Genomic DNA, 15,824 nt, shown 5'->3' on the forward strand with positions numbered 1-15,824 from the left:
AATATACTAATTTTAAAGTGTACTCACCCACATCGCCCGTATGGAGGTTTCCTAAATCCACCACCCGCTCCCGACACTGCGCCTGCCCTTAGCCACTGTCACTTACCCGCCCACCAACTTCCCAACCCAAACATTCCAATTGCACCACCGTGTAGATTTACAGTTGTTTTAAGCTTAATGTACAGCGTGGATGCTATGACCCCTTGCATCACCATGCAATCTATACTATTACCGTGTGTGAGAAGGTGGTTCTGACCATCTGAGCAGGCAGATATTTTGCTTTCTGATAACCGAATTTGAGCTTTTACTGTGGGAGAACCTTATAAGCAGGGACTCTCTCCCCTCCCCCCCCCTGCAAATTCATGATAAAATGGACCTCATATGGGTTCCAACTTGTCCGCCTTATGAGATAATGTTGCAGCCAAGGTAAAGGGCACTGGACTGTTTACATGTAGACACGTGTGCACACCTATATAAGAGCCCCTCCCTGGGCCCGATGAAAATGAAGACAGGGAGCACAGTCATTACCCCGTGAAAGGACTCATGGGCCCAAATCGCATCCCTGGACCCGGACGAAGAGGAAGTTGGGGAGCGCCGTTGTGCTCCCTGTGAAGGTGGGTGCCAGTGTAGGCGATTAGGTGGGGTCACACTCACGCCCCCCCCCTTCCCAAGCCAACCGCCCAAGTCTGCTTGCAGGAGCAGGAAGACCAGAATGAAGGGCCAGCGAGAGAAGCAGGTGGGCTCCCCGATCTGCTCTCCAACTTACCAGTGCACAGGGTGCTCGGGCCCCCAGGGGAAGTGCAGTGTGGCGTGAGGCCGGTAGACCTCAAATCTTGTAGTTTCTAGTGAGGCTGTCTGCAGAAGCATATCTAGTGAATACGTATTAACTACGTATGCTCCTGCAGAAATCTTCTATCTGCCTCCGTGACGTCACACACTGCACCCGTGGGAATCGTCCCAAAAGGCCCTTTAAAAGTCAGCTGAAAGCGATGTCAAGCAAGCCGGGCTGAAGACGGCTGTAATGCCAGAAACCGGTCCTCGGAAGCTTGTTTCCGGTCCAGGGAAGGCATGGCTTGGCAGTTCGGGCTGGACTTTTCCCATGAGGCACAGGGTCAGACTGATTTGCATATAGCCATGTCTGAACTGGGGTGGCAGAGTGGGCTAAAGAACAGTGATGGATCAAACCCAGATCTTTTGACTGGGTGTGAGTGTTTGATTGGTTCAGATGCTCCGTCCATCACCACCCCCTTTTGTACCGAAAGCGATGTCACGGCTGACTTAAGGGCCTTTTGGGAAGCTTCCCGTTTGTGTTTAATATACAGTCAGTGACCAGGCGTAAGATGCTGAAATTAAATTAAAAAAAACTAAAGGGGTGGTTGTGGAGGTGTCGCCACTGCAGGGGCTTGTTAGATCTCAGGTTTTTTTTTACTCTAGCACCGCTCCTACTGACCCCCCCCCCCCCCCCCCCCCCCCCCACGGGTGTGGCCCTCTGTCACAAACCACTGTATATTTGGCACCCAGCAGAAAGTTGGAGTACCCATGAGCATTGGTACTCATACATTTGCCCAGGCTCCACAAAATAAGGTCTGGTGTGAACGAGGGCTGCACTGATGCCAGCAGGGTGGCGGTATTGGGTCTGGATGCGTCAGGGATTGTGTAAGGTCTAAACCTATTAAATAAACAGGCAAGCAGGTTAACAAATGCTTGCTGGTTATATATTTTTGTTCAATCTGATTATTAGTATTCAGCAACTAATATTGCTCGAGCTGCTGTTCACGAGGTGGGCCACATGTAAATACCAAGGGCCGGAAAGCAGCCCCCAGACTGTACTTTGAGGATAACTGCGCTAGAGTAAGCGACCCATAATGCCTGGCAGGGTGTGGTTATTCTGTTAAGAAACCCAGCTAGTTTTCAGTGAGCGGTGACTCCAGGAAGATGGGGTCACCATCATTTGAATGCAAAGGTGCAGGGGGAGCTGCAGGAGCATCGAACACTCCCCCAGCACAGAAGTGGAAAGTTCCATCCTAAGTCTCTGGTGACTTAGAGCCACCCCTCGGTTTTAGGACGATTTCAAGCCTATTTATCGCCGAAACTTTTGGTCCTCCGCTGGGAGCCGATGGTTACAACTACACTGAGTTGGGAGATGCTTAATATGAATTCTCATAGAGGAGACAAGTCTTAGGGGGTGAAAGGGTGTAATTGCAAAAGGAGGTGCATTTAAGTAAACGTGGTCCTTTTGGGGACTGGAGGTCAAATACAATATGTGATGTTATAAGAGAACTGGAAATAGGTTGCTAGCATCCTTACCAGAGTGCCTGATGGTAATTGCGTAGCCATGTGATTATAACTGATGCCTTTTAAGGGCTGTGATTGACTTGCATTGTAAAGGTTACCAGATATCAAAAGTATCCCTCATTCCAAGGTATGCTTAGACATGCATTCTTGCTACTGCATTAATTGAAGACGGTCAGCCACTGTGATTTTAGTGTGTATGCTGGTCAGTGTGATGTGCTACGTCAGGGTTGTGTCACTATGGCAGGAGTTCCCATTATAAATGCTTGTTGAAATACAGGGGTGGGTAGCCACTGGGGTGGTTGTCAGTGGAAAGGGCCCTCAATCCAAGTTATGGTCATCCCGTGGCATCTGGAGGCAGGATATGTTCAAACGTGAGTTGTGGTACTAGACCACCCCCCCCCCCGCCTCAAGGGGGGACGGGGGGGATCATATACAATGTCAAGTAGTAATTCCATCAGCTTATGTATATTTGCAAATTGATGTACAGCAGTGTTTCCCAAACTGGGGTCCGTGGACCCCCAGGGGTCCCTGACACATTCCTAGGGGGTCCGTAGGCAGCAGTTTCAAAAGCACAGCAAAGTTTTTTGAATAATAAGCAGAGTTCAAGCAACAATAAAAGTGTCAAGATAATGCCAGTGATTAATGTACCTGCTGTAGAGAGAGGAGAGTTTTGTTCAGTGGCAGCTTTGACAACTAATGTAGCACAGATGGTTAATGTGCCTACTGCAAAGTATGTGTAACATGCATTTGAAAAAGCATATTTTATGTGCAATGGTCCGCGATTACTGCTTTTGTCACAGAGATTATTTCGTTACTGTGCACTTCATAAGAGACAATCGTAATCTAGCAGAGGGACCTATAAACTGTCAAACAGCTGCTTGCAAACTGCATGGTACCTGTTAGTAACTTATGTTTTTTCCCAGTCATTCATTATACTGATGCTGCTAAAAAGATTTTTGGGTGGAAATAAATTTTTTATGTTAGTCAGTGCTAGCCACTGTGTTATGTTCTGAATCCTGAGTTTGTGCTTTTCTAGACCAAGCACTCTTTAAAAATGTCTACCAGTATGAATGACATGTGAATACTACACTTTGTAGTCCCCTTTACCTTATGTAACGTTTTCTATACAGGGATTTACATGTATGATTCATGGTCTCTATATGTGTGTGATGTAAAGTGCTCTGACATCCTACAATGGTATGAGAGATGCTATGAAACAATGGAAATACTTGTGACATAAAATACTACGGGCCAGATATGCGACCCTTTTTTTATATGTGCAAACGGGTTTGCGAACCCGTTTGCGCATGCGAAAACCTATTGGGCCATGTACATAGCCTATTTCGCAAGTCGCAATTTTTTTTGCGACTTGCTAAATAGGTTTTGCAACTTGCTATTTGGAAGGGGCACTCCCTTCCAAATAGCGAGTCTCAAAACCATGTACAAATGTTTTGCAACTGCAATTGCGGTTGCAAAACACCCGCAATTATCACCTACTTCAAGTAGATAAGTAATGCATTCGCAAATGGGAAGGGGTGCCCAGGCGACCCCTTCCCTTTTGCAAATGCATGCAAATTTATTTTTTAAGGGCAGGCAGTGGTCCCAGGGACCACTGCCTGCCCTTCAAAATTGAAACGAAAACGTTAATTTTTTTTATTTTAAAATGCATGGAAAACAGGCTGCATTTTTTTTTTAACTGATTTATTTAAAAGCAGTCCCAGACATGGTGGTCTGCCGAGCCCAGCAGGCCACCATCCCTGGGAGGGCTGGCATTCCCAAACAGTGTTAGACACACTGTTGTACATTTCATTTAGCGACTCATAATTTGCCACTCGCAACGGGCCGCCAATTGCGAGGCGCTAAATAAAATGGTCGTACATCTGGCCCCAAAATCCTTAGTACTTTGAGTATTTGATTTGTGTGCACACGTGTGGTTTTTTTTATTTACTGTTTTAATATTTGAAATTTAACTCATACAAATTGCTTGGGGGTCCCCGGCTTCCAGTGGTGACTCAATGGGGGTCCTTAGGAGTGAAAAGTTTGTGAACCACTGATGTACAGTATTGAGTAGTGTGTGTAATAAATGTACTCTTCCTTTATAAAGAAAAAGCACAGACTGGACAGATCAATTGTGTTTTTTCTGCGTACCTGTAAACAGCGATTACTGGCCCACACCACCTCCCTTGAGTAAGCCTTGGTTTGCTCTGCAATGCTACCCTCAGAGTTAAGCGCTACAATGGGGTGTTTGGTTCCCAGTGACATACAAATGTAGACCCATTACTTGTGCAGGCGTCAAAGTTAATGCCTCGTTTTTCTACACTGTTCCATAACTGCATAGGAACAATTAGCTTCTTTGTCAGGCACTGCTGCCACTCGCTGTAAAGTCAACACATGCTCATGTGTAAATTATAAAAGCAAATCGAGATTTACCAAACCCCAAAAAAAGTTCCAATGCTCCATTGCCATCTCTCGGCTGCCCAAACATCTGCGGACCAATGTTACGCACACACTTACGACGCTTCTCTGATCTGCCCTCATCTTTATTCCTCTACAGGTTTTTCTAAAATTACAGTAAACAGAATACAATTTGGCAAATCAGATTTTCTTGAGCACATTTTATCGCTAGCATCATTTTGGCACTCGCCGTGTATGGTTCCCCTCTGGCACTTTATCCGTGCTCATTAGCCAGTGACAAGGGATGCTCGCCATGGTGTGAACAAATGTCTAACTTTTCCAGGGCCTGTGGCATTGCCAATCACCTGGTAGGCCTCTGGTGTTGGATAGTGGTGTAACAAAGTGAATTGGGGCGCCTAATCCTCACTTTCTATTAGCATGCTTTTTACTTCCCAGTCGCCACCAGCTAGCGAACTTTACCGTATACCAAAATATAAGCAGATTGTAAATTTCTGAAGGAGGATCTGTTCAACACAAGGGGCGGCACAATAGGTCAGTAATCTGGGAAGTATAAGTATTTTGGTCACTGCTACGAGCTCGATCGTAAAAAAGGGTAGAGCTGGCCACAGGACGTCAATACTGTGCCTAGGTTACCATCTATTAGATGCTTTTAGTCATGGAAAATGTGGACCCCCAGGTAGTCAAGTCACAAGCTTAAGCCGGTTCTGATTGGAGAAGTCTACTTGTTGTCTAATATATATTAATGAAAGGGAATAAACAGGATGGTCCCACTTAATTTGCAGTCCTGATACAGATTTAAACTTTGCTAGTGCGGTAAGGGCAGACTGCTATTATGAAGTATATCAGGGCATTGACAGTGATATTAAATGCCAATTGTTGCCCTATTTGGGGCCATGAGGAGGCATTTATTTATTTATTCAAAGTTTTATATAGCGCGAACAAGATCTTTACAGATATCAGAGCACTTCACAGACAGGGGTAGGGGCAACAGGACTGAACAGAAATAATGGGAGCAGTATAATAGTCACTAACATAATAGGATAACAGTTATGTACAGAAAACATACCGATATACAATCAGGTAACAAGTAATATAAGACGGCGCAAGTCATTGATCCCGCTACAATAGAGTTCAGGTAAACTTTGGATGTAGGGATGGCTTATACCAATTTCTTAGGATAGAGAGAACACGGGGTGGGGGCATCGGGAGGGTGATTCAACAAACTAAAGTGCATCATATATTGGTCGGTAGTAGGAGAGTAGCATAATAGTGTCACAATCAAGTAAGAATATAGTGCCAAGAGACAATCAGGTGATCAATAATACAAAGCGATGCAGTCTCTGATCCAACACCTATAAAGTTCAGGAGATCTTGGCCAGAAGGATGGGTTTCACCTCTTTCGTGAAGAGTGCAGTGGAGGAGATAAGCCTGGTTTCAGGAGGGAGCGCATTCCAGATCCTGTGTGCCATTCCTGAGAAGGAGCGTTTGTATGTTTTTTCTTTCCGGAATCTACGAGGTTTCAGGAGTAGATTTTTTGTACTTCTATTGGATCTCGAACCTCCTGATATAGACAACTTTTGAGCGAGGTAGTTGGGTGCCTTGTGGTGCACGGCCGAATGTGTCATAACGGCAATTTTTAGCTGTATTCTGGCTTCAAAAGGCAGACATTTTAGAGATTTTAAGTCTGGGGATATATGCAAATGTTTTCTTGAGCCAGTAATGAGTCTCGCGGCAGCGTTCAGGGAGGCTCTTAGGGGTGCTGTTGTGGATAGCGGGAGTCCGCTGAGGGCCACAATTCCATAGTCTATGCGAGGGAGGACTAAAGCTTGTACAGCAGTTTGGAAGTCTTTGGCTGGGAGGAAGGGTTTAAGTTTCCTCAGTGTGTCGATTTGGAAATTAGCTCCTTTTGTGGCATTGCTAACGTGCTGTTGCATGTTGAGCTTGGCGTCGAGTGTGATGCCTAAGGATTTCGCAGAATCCACGATGGTAGGTTGGACATGGAGTGCTGTTAGGTTATTGAGCCAGGTTTGGGTGGTGGTAATTTTCGCCGGAGGTGAGATGAGTAGGAACTCTGTTTTCAGAGCATTTAGTTTGAGGTGATTATCGGCCAACCAAGATTGAGTGTTATTAAGTGTGGAATTCAGAAGTTTGATATCTTCCGGGGATCGTAGCTTTAGGTAAAGTTGTGTCATCGGCGTACATATGGAATTGAACATTGGATGCTTGGAGCAAGGCGGCGAGCGGTTCCATGACGAGGTTGAACAGTGTGGGGGAGAGGGAAGATCCTTGTGGAACACCTAGATCTGCTGGCACAGGTGTAGATAGCACATTGTCTATCTTGAACTTCTGAGACCGGTTATGAAGGAAGTAAACCATTTGAGAACAGTTCCCGATAGACCCATTCTAGTGCTTAGCAGCTCCAGTAAGTTCTCGTGTTTGACCGTGTCAAATGCTGAAGAGAGGTCAAGAAGGATGAGGCAGGACTCATTGCGATCAAGGATTGAGGGCGTCAATTATGTGTGTCATAGCTGTTTCCGTGCTATGTTTCGCTCGGAAGCCTGATTGATGAGGGTTGAGGAGGTCAAATTGGTCAATGTGTTTTGTTAGTTGGAGTTGGACACATTTTTCCAGCAGTTTGGCCAGGGTGGGGATATTGGTGATAGGGCGGATTGTTCAGGTCAGACGGGTCAGCTGTAGGTTTCTTGAGTATAGGCGTGACTTGCCCCACCTTGAGGGAGTCTGGGATGAGACGTTGAAGGGAGCTGTTGATTTTGGTCCAAAGTGGGAGGAGCAGGGGGATGAAGTCTTTTACAGCATTAGCAGGTAGGGGGTCTATGAGGTGATTAGAGGGCTTCAAGGTGCAGAGCAGTTTGTGTATTGCTTCTTCCGAGTAGGTGTCGAAGGACAACCATGATGCATGATTTTTAGGTTGAGTGTTAAGACATTCTGGTGTGGCTGGGGAATCGGCTTACATCCATGATGAGGTCATTTCTTATGTTGTCGGTCTTTAGCTTAAAGAAAGCAGAGAAGGCGTCACAGTGTGGGGGGTCGCTTGTTGTGCTGTTTGATTGTAAGGGTTGTGTCTGTTTGAGTTGATTAGTTCGAACAGCTTTTTTGGCCTGTTTTTAGCTTGGTCCAGCTGGCGGCTAAAGAAGTCAGACTTTGCGCGCTTTATTTTCCTAAAGTAGGCATTTCTCTTGTTCTTACGCGTTTTGAGATGCAGTGATGAGGGGTCAGATCTCCAGGTGCGCTCTGCCATTCGCATAGCGCACCTGTCATCATTGAGTCTGCCGTCATACCAAGGGTTAGAGATCTTGGTGGAGACTCTTCAGTTGCAATGGGGCGACTTCGTTGACTATTGAATTCATAGAGTCAAGTTAGTGATTGGTCAGTGATAGAACATCCGAGGCACCTGAAGGGGGAAGGAGGAGACTGCCGATGTGGGGAGGCAGGGTATTGGGGTTAAGATTCTTCATGTCCCTTTTCCAGGTCTTGGATTTGGTAGGTTGAGCCGGGTTAATTTAAACTTTTTCGTTGATAAAGGTGATAATGTGGTGGTCTGACCAGTCACAGGGTTGGATCGCCTCCAGTTGGGTAGAGTCCTCTTCGGCGATGATGAGATCGAGTATCGAGCCTGTGTCGTGTGTCGGTCTATCGCATATTTGGGTGAGGTCAAGCGCATTAAGGAAAGTTTTGAGACTAAGGTAATCAATAAAGGGAATGGACACTAGTGTCTACCATTGGTTCAACTATGACAACCCTCATAGGCAACCTGATTCAGTCGATGCAATATATCTTTTATCCGCCCCGTCAGGTGTCATGGCATATTCATAGGGTAGTCAAATAACGTGTGGTATGCCTGCCTCACCCGAGGCTACCTCTGGTCCAGGTAGAAGTGTCCAGAAATAATAGGGAGGGAAAACTTATTTTAAAAAACAGTGTGTCACCAGAAAAATTATTTAATGAGAAGGTTGACACTGTTAATAAAAGTTGTCGATATATATATGTAGTCGGGTAACTAGATTACCATATATCTATGTATATATGGATGCGTCAACATGTTTCAGCTCTTTGGGCCCAGCCGGTTCTGTAGAGCTTTCATCAGGACAAAAAGACAAAAAAACATACAAATAAGGTACTCACACAACTTGTGTAGGTTCCTTAAGCTATTATAGCATTTCTTATTTAGTCACCTTAATAGGTTACGTAACCAGGGGCAGAGTCAGCACAGGGACTGAAAGCTGGTCCTCGTGGCAAAGACCACGTCTAGCGACTCTTTATCCCTGTTGAAGCTTCTAAGAGAACCTATTAAGGTGACTAAATAAGAAATGCTATAATAGCTATAGGAACCTACACAAGTTGTATGAGTACCTTCTTTGTATGTTTTTTGTCTTTTTGTCCTGACGAAAGCTCTACAGACCCGGCTGGGCCCAAAGAGCTGAAACATGTTGACGCATCCATATATACATAGATATATGGTAATCTAGTTACCCGACTACATATATATCGACAACTTTTATTAACAGTGTCAACCTTCTCATTAAAGAATTTTTCTGGTGACACACTGTTTTTTAAAATAAGTTTTCCCTCCCTATTATTTCTGGACACTTCTACCTGGACCAGAGGTAGCCTCGGGTGAGGCAGGCATACCACACGTTATTCGACTACCCTATGAATATGCCATGACACCTGACGGGGCTGATAAAAGATATACCGCATCGACTGAATCAGGTTGCCTAGGAGGGTTGTCATAGTTGAACCAATGGTTTAGTAGACACTAGTGTCCATTCCCTTTATTGATTAACTTTGTATCTAACTAGGGGAACTGAATGGACCTTAAATCCTCTTCCCTCCCTTTTGATAAAAGTTTTGAGACTATTCACCACTGCGTTATCGTTCCAGTGGAGATTAAAGTCACCCAGGTAGACTTGGATGGTCTGCCAACCGGCATTGGATGTGATCGTGTCCATGAATTGTTGAGTGAATGTGAGGTTGTCACCAGGCGGGTGATATCTGTTTGCCCTCGCTGGTGATAGAGGCAGAGGAGTTCACAGGAAGTAAGGGAGGGGGAGGTGGCTTTAGTAAGGTTGTGGGTGGGAGTTATGTCAGGGGAGAGTGGAATGGGAGTGGTATGAGTGGGGATCAAAGGGATAGTGTTAGAGGGGCGGCTAGTGTAATGAGGGGGAGAGATGTGTGTCTGCGCTTGGGAAGCGTGGGGTGGTAACAGCAGGTGGGCTATTGACTAGGGTGCTGGGGGTAGAGGTGAGGTGCGTGTGGATCCGATGCTGAACTATGTTAGAAGGGTTGTGGGTGGAGGCTGCGACGTCAGGAGTGATAGTGCTGGAGGAGTTATGGGTGGAGGTCCGCAGCTTGGAAAGGTGCTCTTTGAACAGGTTGTCTAGTAGTTCCAGGTTCTTGTCTGTGGATTGAATTAGGATAATCCTGTTATTGTAGATAGTAATGGTGGTTCTGCCAGGGAAGAGTTGTGAAGGTGTGATAGAGAGTTAGGCCATGAGCGGTTTTCCTGGTGGTGGAGACGGTGAGTAGGGTTATGAACGCTTTTCTCCATTGAGCTCTGCGTGAGGTGTGGAAGATGATATCAATGTTCAGGGCTCCATTGCCCGGTGAGAAGTAGGTGTCGGCAAAGGGGGTTTCAGGGTGCGACCTCATGAAGTTGTGTTTAAAGCGTTTAGCGGCTTTTTTGGTGAGAGTGGAAGGGTAGTTGATTCTATATGTGTGCTTGCCAATGAGATCCATGTTAGGATGGCTGTAACGGTGGGTGTGGGATAATACACATATGCAAAGAACAACTATCAACCGTTGGTTACAAAGCACAGGAGTGACACTAGTGAGTGGCCAAAAGTAGGCAGAAAATATAAGAGGTAGCAGTCGGTGCAATCCAGGAACAAACAGTGCGCAGGTGCAGCTTACAAAATGTACAATATATGAGTTAGCAATCAGTTAAATGGAGCCAAATTGACACATCAGAATGTAAGAGGTAGCATCGGTGTAATCCAGGAATAGAAAGTGAATGGGTGCAGCTTACAAGACTAAATGAAATAAATGAGGTAGTAATCAGTGCATCATAGTGATAAAGTGAGATGGGAGCAGCTTACAAGACTAAATGAAATAAATGAGGTAGCGATCAGTGAATAATAGGGATAAAAGTGAGATGGGTGCAGCTTACAACTTATACAGTATACAAATAGGAATAAAATATTAATGAATTACTGGAACCAATATAGGTGCAAACAAATGACTGCAATGAACAAATATGACACTAGTGAGCAACCGGTAGAATATGAGGTAGCAATCAATGCACTGTCGGTGAGGAAAAGTGAAAAATGGGTGTAGGTTACATAAAGTGTAAAAATACCAATAGTAATATAATACTGCAGTAAAAGGCAGACACTTAAGCACACAGATTTAAATACAGAGCTATGTAAAGTCTGTGGCACCGATAGTAAAGAGTAGTCAGAACCCCTAGTCCATGATGGCCGCCAACGAGAGAAAGAGTAGTCTAAAAATGGCCGCCAAGTAGGGGGGATAGAATCATTAGTCCTCTTTTAGTTGTTGCTGTTTTCAGAGCAGTTTCAGATTCTATTCCGGCTGGCTCAGGATCTTGCATGCCATGGGGAGTCTTCTCAGTTTTTGTTATCTTAAATGGAGCTGCTGAGGGGCCTCGTGGGTTCAGGTGGTACAGGAGGGGATTAAGTGCTCAGTTTATGGCCCCGGCCATTTTGAACAAAAGTTTTTTTTTTTTTCAAAACAAAAACGAGTGGGGCAAATTAAGTACCTTTTCCAGCAAAAACGAGTGGGGCAAAGTAAATACCTTTTCCAGCCTTCGCTTCAGCATGTGCTCTGCAGTCCCAGCCTCAGGGGCAAAGACGATCTTTGCCAGCGTTTGCAGATCTGCTCCCAGGGTCACGGTGGCAGTGGCGCCCAGATCGACAGGCTCACCTCCGAGCCGAAGGGGGCCGCCTCTGCTCTTGTGTATTTTAATTGTGCAGCACATCAAAAACGTGAGCGCACGACAAGCGAGCGATCCTCCCTCCCACGGGAGCCTCCCCGGGGGCGCAGACGCCCCGGCTCGCCCACGCTGGATCCGGCCGCGCCGACCTGTCTGCCTTGCTGTCGGTCGGTGGGCTCATGATACCGCTGGGGGTGGGAAACAAAGAGGGGGGGGGACAGCGAGCCCCCCCCGACAGCAAGGCGCCAGCTTCCTCCAGTGTCCCGACAGTGGCTGCAGGCGGAGGAAAGCAGCCAGGCACACAGCTCACCAGGCAGGGCAGGATGCGCTGGACTCAGCCCGCAGCGATCAGCCAGGCGGGGAAGCCCTCGCTCGCCCACGCTCCGCCAGTCCGCCACGTCCCACGCCTCTTCTGCCTCCACGACCGCCGGGCGCCCACCTCCTCCGACGTCGTCAGGCATGTCAGGGATCTCTCATTGGTAGCGCAAAAATAGTCGGTTGTACAGGGTACATCCCTGCCTGGTGCCCCTGCTCAGGCCCGGTTCTAGCGGGTGGGCCCGGCCCACCCGAACATGAGCCTGGCCCACCCAAACAGGAGCCTTGGCCCTCGCAGTGTGGGCTTGAAGGCAGGTGAGCAAAGGCATTGGGCTCAAAGGGTGTCTGTGTGTGTGTGTGCGCCCGGGCTGAGAGAGCTTCCCGGGCGCATACACAAACACACAGACAGTTTTAAGAGATTATCGCAGCCGCACCCGAGTAATTCGCAGGTCTTTGAAAGACCATTTACATGTGAACGAGGCTTTGTTTATTTTTTCACCCCTTCATCTCCACTGGCGAAAGGCAACAACGGCTACCTTTGCCTCCTATTCTGCTGTGTGGATATTTCTTTTTCAATGCAGTGCAGGAGAAACTTTTTTTTTATTCCTATTCACCTTTCTTGACCCCTGCAGCGGCTTATCACATCAGGCTGTGATACAATGTTTCACTAATGGAGTAGGTAAGAGAATGTGTTCCTAAACTTTTTTCTTTTTAAAATCTGCCCAGGCCCAGTACCACACATACTTCGTGCGCTTCATTTGAACAGTTTTTCACATTATCACGGCCGATGCAGGACAACAATAAAACAATAAAAAATGCCCAGATAACGCTGGTGATTAATGATCCTGCTGGAGAGCAATAATTTGTCTGTTAGTACTTTTTAAATGCAGATGAACTGTATTTTATGTGGAAGCTCAGTGGGTTACTGCCTTTGTCACAGAGATCCATGTGTTACTTGCAGTTCAGAAGATACAATCCTAACATAGGACAGAGACAAATGAACTGTCACCAAAGAGCTGCATACAAACATTAATGGTATAGTTAGAGCTTCACTTTTTTTGTGATCTAATTAGAACTCCAGTCGTTCATTATTCTAATGTTGCCAAAATTAGTATGTTTGGGCAGATATACATTTTTATCAGTAAAGCTGACCCCCATGGAATACTCTTTAAATCCTAAGGTTGTGTTTCCACAGACCAAACCCTCTGAAAATATACTGCCCACCAGTAGGGATGACATGTGATTCATATACCTTGTAATCCTCATTGGCTTACGTGACATTTCCTGGAGACTGATTTACATACTTGTATGATTCATTGTCTCTATAATGTGTGCGTGATGTAAAGTACTGACACACACTACACTGATATGAGTAGTGCTATACAACAAATGAAATGCATATGAGAGAGGGGCTACGTAAAGATGAGGGGCACTGTTGGAGGGTGGCAGTGAGGGAATCCGAGGAGGAGGTAGTGGGAGGGGCTATGGAGCGATGAGGGGCACTGGTGGAGGATGACAGTGAGGGAATCCGAGGAAGATGTCATGGGGTGATGGGAGCTAGGGAGAGATGAGGGCACTGGTGGAGGGTGGCAGTGAGGGAATCCAATGAAGAGGTCAATAGGAGGGGCCATGGAGGGATGAGGGGCACTGGTGGAGGGTGGCAGTGAGGGAGTCTGAGGAGGAGGTCATGGTGGGAGGGGCTACAGAGAGATGAGGGACACTGGTGGAGGGTGGCAGTGAGGTAGTCCGAGGAGGAGGTCAATAGGGGGAGGGGCTATGGAGCGATGAGGGGCATGGTTGGAGGGTGAAAGTGAGGGAATCCAATGAGGTCAATAGGGGGGCCATGGAGGGATGAGGGGCACTGGTCGAGGTTGGCAGTGAGGGAATCCAAGGAAGAGGTCATGGGGTGGTGGGGGGAGCTAGGGAGTGATAAGGGCCGCTGGGGACGGTGGTAGTAAAGGTATTTACTGAGAAACAGGTTATTGGTGTAGTGCCAAAAAATACTTTTGCATAAGCGTCCACCTCCCCCCCTGTCATGGTCTTTCTGTTTTTGTTTATTTAATTAGCATTCGGGTTACAAGGGCTACTGTGGAACATACTTTAAAAGTCCATGCTAATTATATTTACTGCTATATTCAATGTTTTAAGTTTGAAGGTGATTTTACTAATGTTTTTACCAGGGAAAAATGAAAGTGGAGCCGATGGTGCCTGATATGGGGCTGGGGTCAGCTGTGAGATAAGGTGCACTGGAGAGGACTAGTGGATAATCAAGCCTGTAAGGGAGTGTGTTGCAGAGTCAGGGGTCAGGTGGAGGTAGTAATGAAGAGGGATTCTCCCTGAAGGCTCGTATAGAGGAAGCCCGAGAAGTGTCACTTGCCTGATACTCCCACCTCCGAAACCTCCCTTTCCCATCAAAGGAACATTACATGGAAAAAACACTTTTTGAGAGTGATAACATTTAGAAAGAGATTTGGAAAAGAGTGCGTTTTACTGGGCCTTGTAAGACTAAGAAGAGATTCAGGAGGGCCCTGACGCAGGCCTGCCCAGACATATATGCGACAATTCGAGACGGCAGTGGCCCACCCAAATGCACCCATGGCCCACCCAAATTAAAATTCCTGGAACCGGGCCTGCCCCTGCTTAGGCTCGGCACTTCAGGAGTCCAAGCAAAGCACACCGTCGCTACCGGGACCTTGAACAGGCATGTACAACACCCACTGGTATAATTCTGGCACTGGGCTGATTCTACCTTTGGCCGCCATTAAACAGTGCCAATTCCAGTGGCGAAAGCTTTCGACATCGAGGGAGATAAGTGAATGCTCATCTAGCCTCTCCTTCAATAGGCGGAGGCTGTGGAAGGTGTTACGTCGGGAATACACCAATTCTGATCTATTCTGTACTATGGTCTGGCCATTGGTAGCGCTACCCTATCGAGCAACAAGGTCAACTTAATTACACCTCTACTTAGGGTAGGGGTGCAGTGTCGCATAGTAAGAGCACCTGTGTGCTGGTACGGATCGCACCTATTGGCACTTCTAACCTCAGCAACCATGCTATTAGAATACGCCGATGTGTGTAGTGTAGGTAGCCCCAAAGGGAACGAGTATTTCTTACTTTCAGGGAAAAGTGAACGCCACAGATTAAATAAATACCAGATTATCCCATGCCCATTGTGGGAGGCTACCCATGGTAACCAATGTGTGGCACCTGAAAAAGTAGTAGATCTTGTGTGTAAAATTAAGTCTATCCCACATACACTAGACTTGCACATTAGTCAGAAGAGAAGAGGTTTAAGTGGACATTAAGGTACGCAATCCAGTATTTGGGACATAGCTTGCGTAGGGCACACGGTCTAGCACTCCTTCGAGGACCACATATCTACCCCCCCCGAGTCGACCCTTCAACATGTGTGGCACCTGCGGTCCAGTTACACACGACTGGCATAGCCTGAAATGGTGCCAACCAAGAGACCACGCCAGCAGAATACAAAGTGGATGTGAAGCACTCTTCAGATAGCTGTAAACTTTATAGCGTTTTGCTATAGTTACCATGCCCCCAACGTTTCACATCAAAACAGTTTAACCGGTGGAGACACTTCTATCAATTCCGGCCATGATGTCCTGAGAGGGACAAATCCATATTCCCGCTCACATTCCCACCTAGTCACGGGTCCAGTGGTCAATGCCCCCCCCCCCCCAACACTTACTCGCCATGTAGTAAGCGCAGGAACACTGCCATAAACTGGTCCATGGCTGCGATAGAGCTAGACTATGAAGCGGTCTCTAAATGTACAGGACTCCTTTAATATCGATGTAGTCTCGCCTACCAC

General features: G+C 46.7%; 1 protein-coding gene and 1 long non-coding RNA gene across 5 annotated transcripts in view; one reads left to right on the forward strand and one right to left on the reverse strand.

The window, feature by feature from the left end:
• ILF3 (interleukin enhancer binding factor 3) overlaps positions 1-15,824 on the reverse strand; it is a 52,428-nt gene that overhangs the window by 23,671 nt on the left and 12,933 nt on the right. The window lies entirely within an intron of this gene.
• LOC144826682 (uncharacterized) lies at positions 1,645-15,731 on the forward strand. The gene is made up of 5 exons (XR_013609882.1): positions 1,645-2,784; positions 4,357-5,193; positions 5,242-5,611; positions 12,138-12,216; positions 14,640-15,731. It is a non-coding gene; the product is annotated as an uncharacterized LOC144826682 (long non-coding RNA).

This window comes from Lissotriton helveticus, chromosome 1_1 (assembly GCF_964261635.1).
Source record: "Lissotriton helveticus chromosome 1_1, aLisHel1.1, whole genome shotgun sequence".
Taxonomy (NCBI): Eukaryota; Metazoa; Chordata; class Amphibia; order Caudata; family Salamandridae; genus Lissotriton; species Lissotriton helveticus.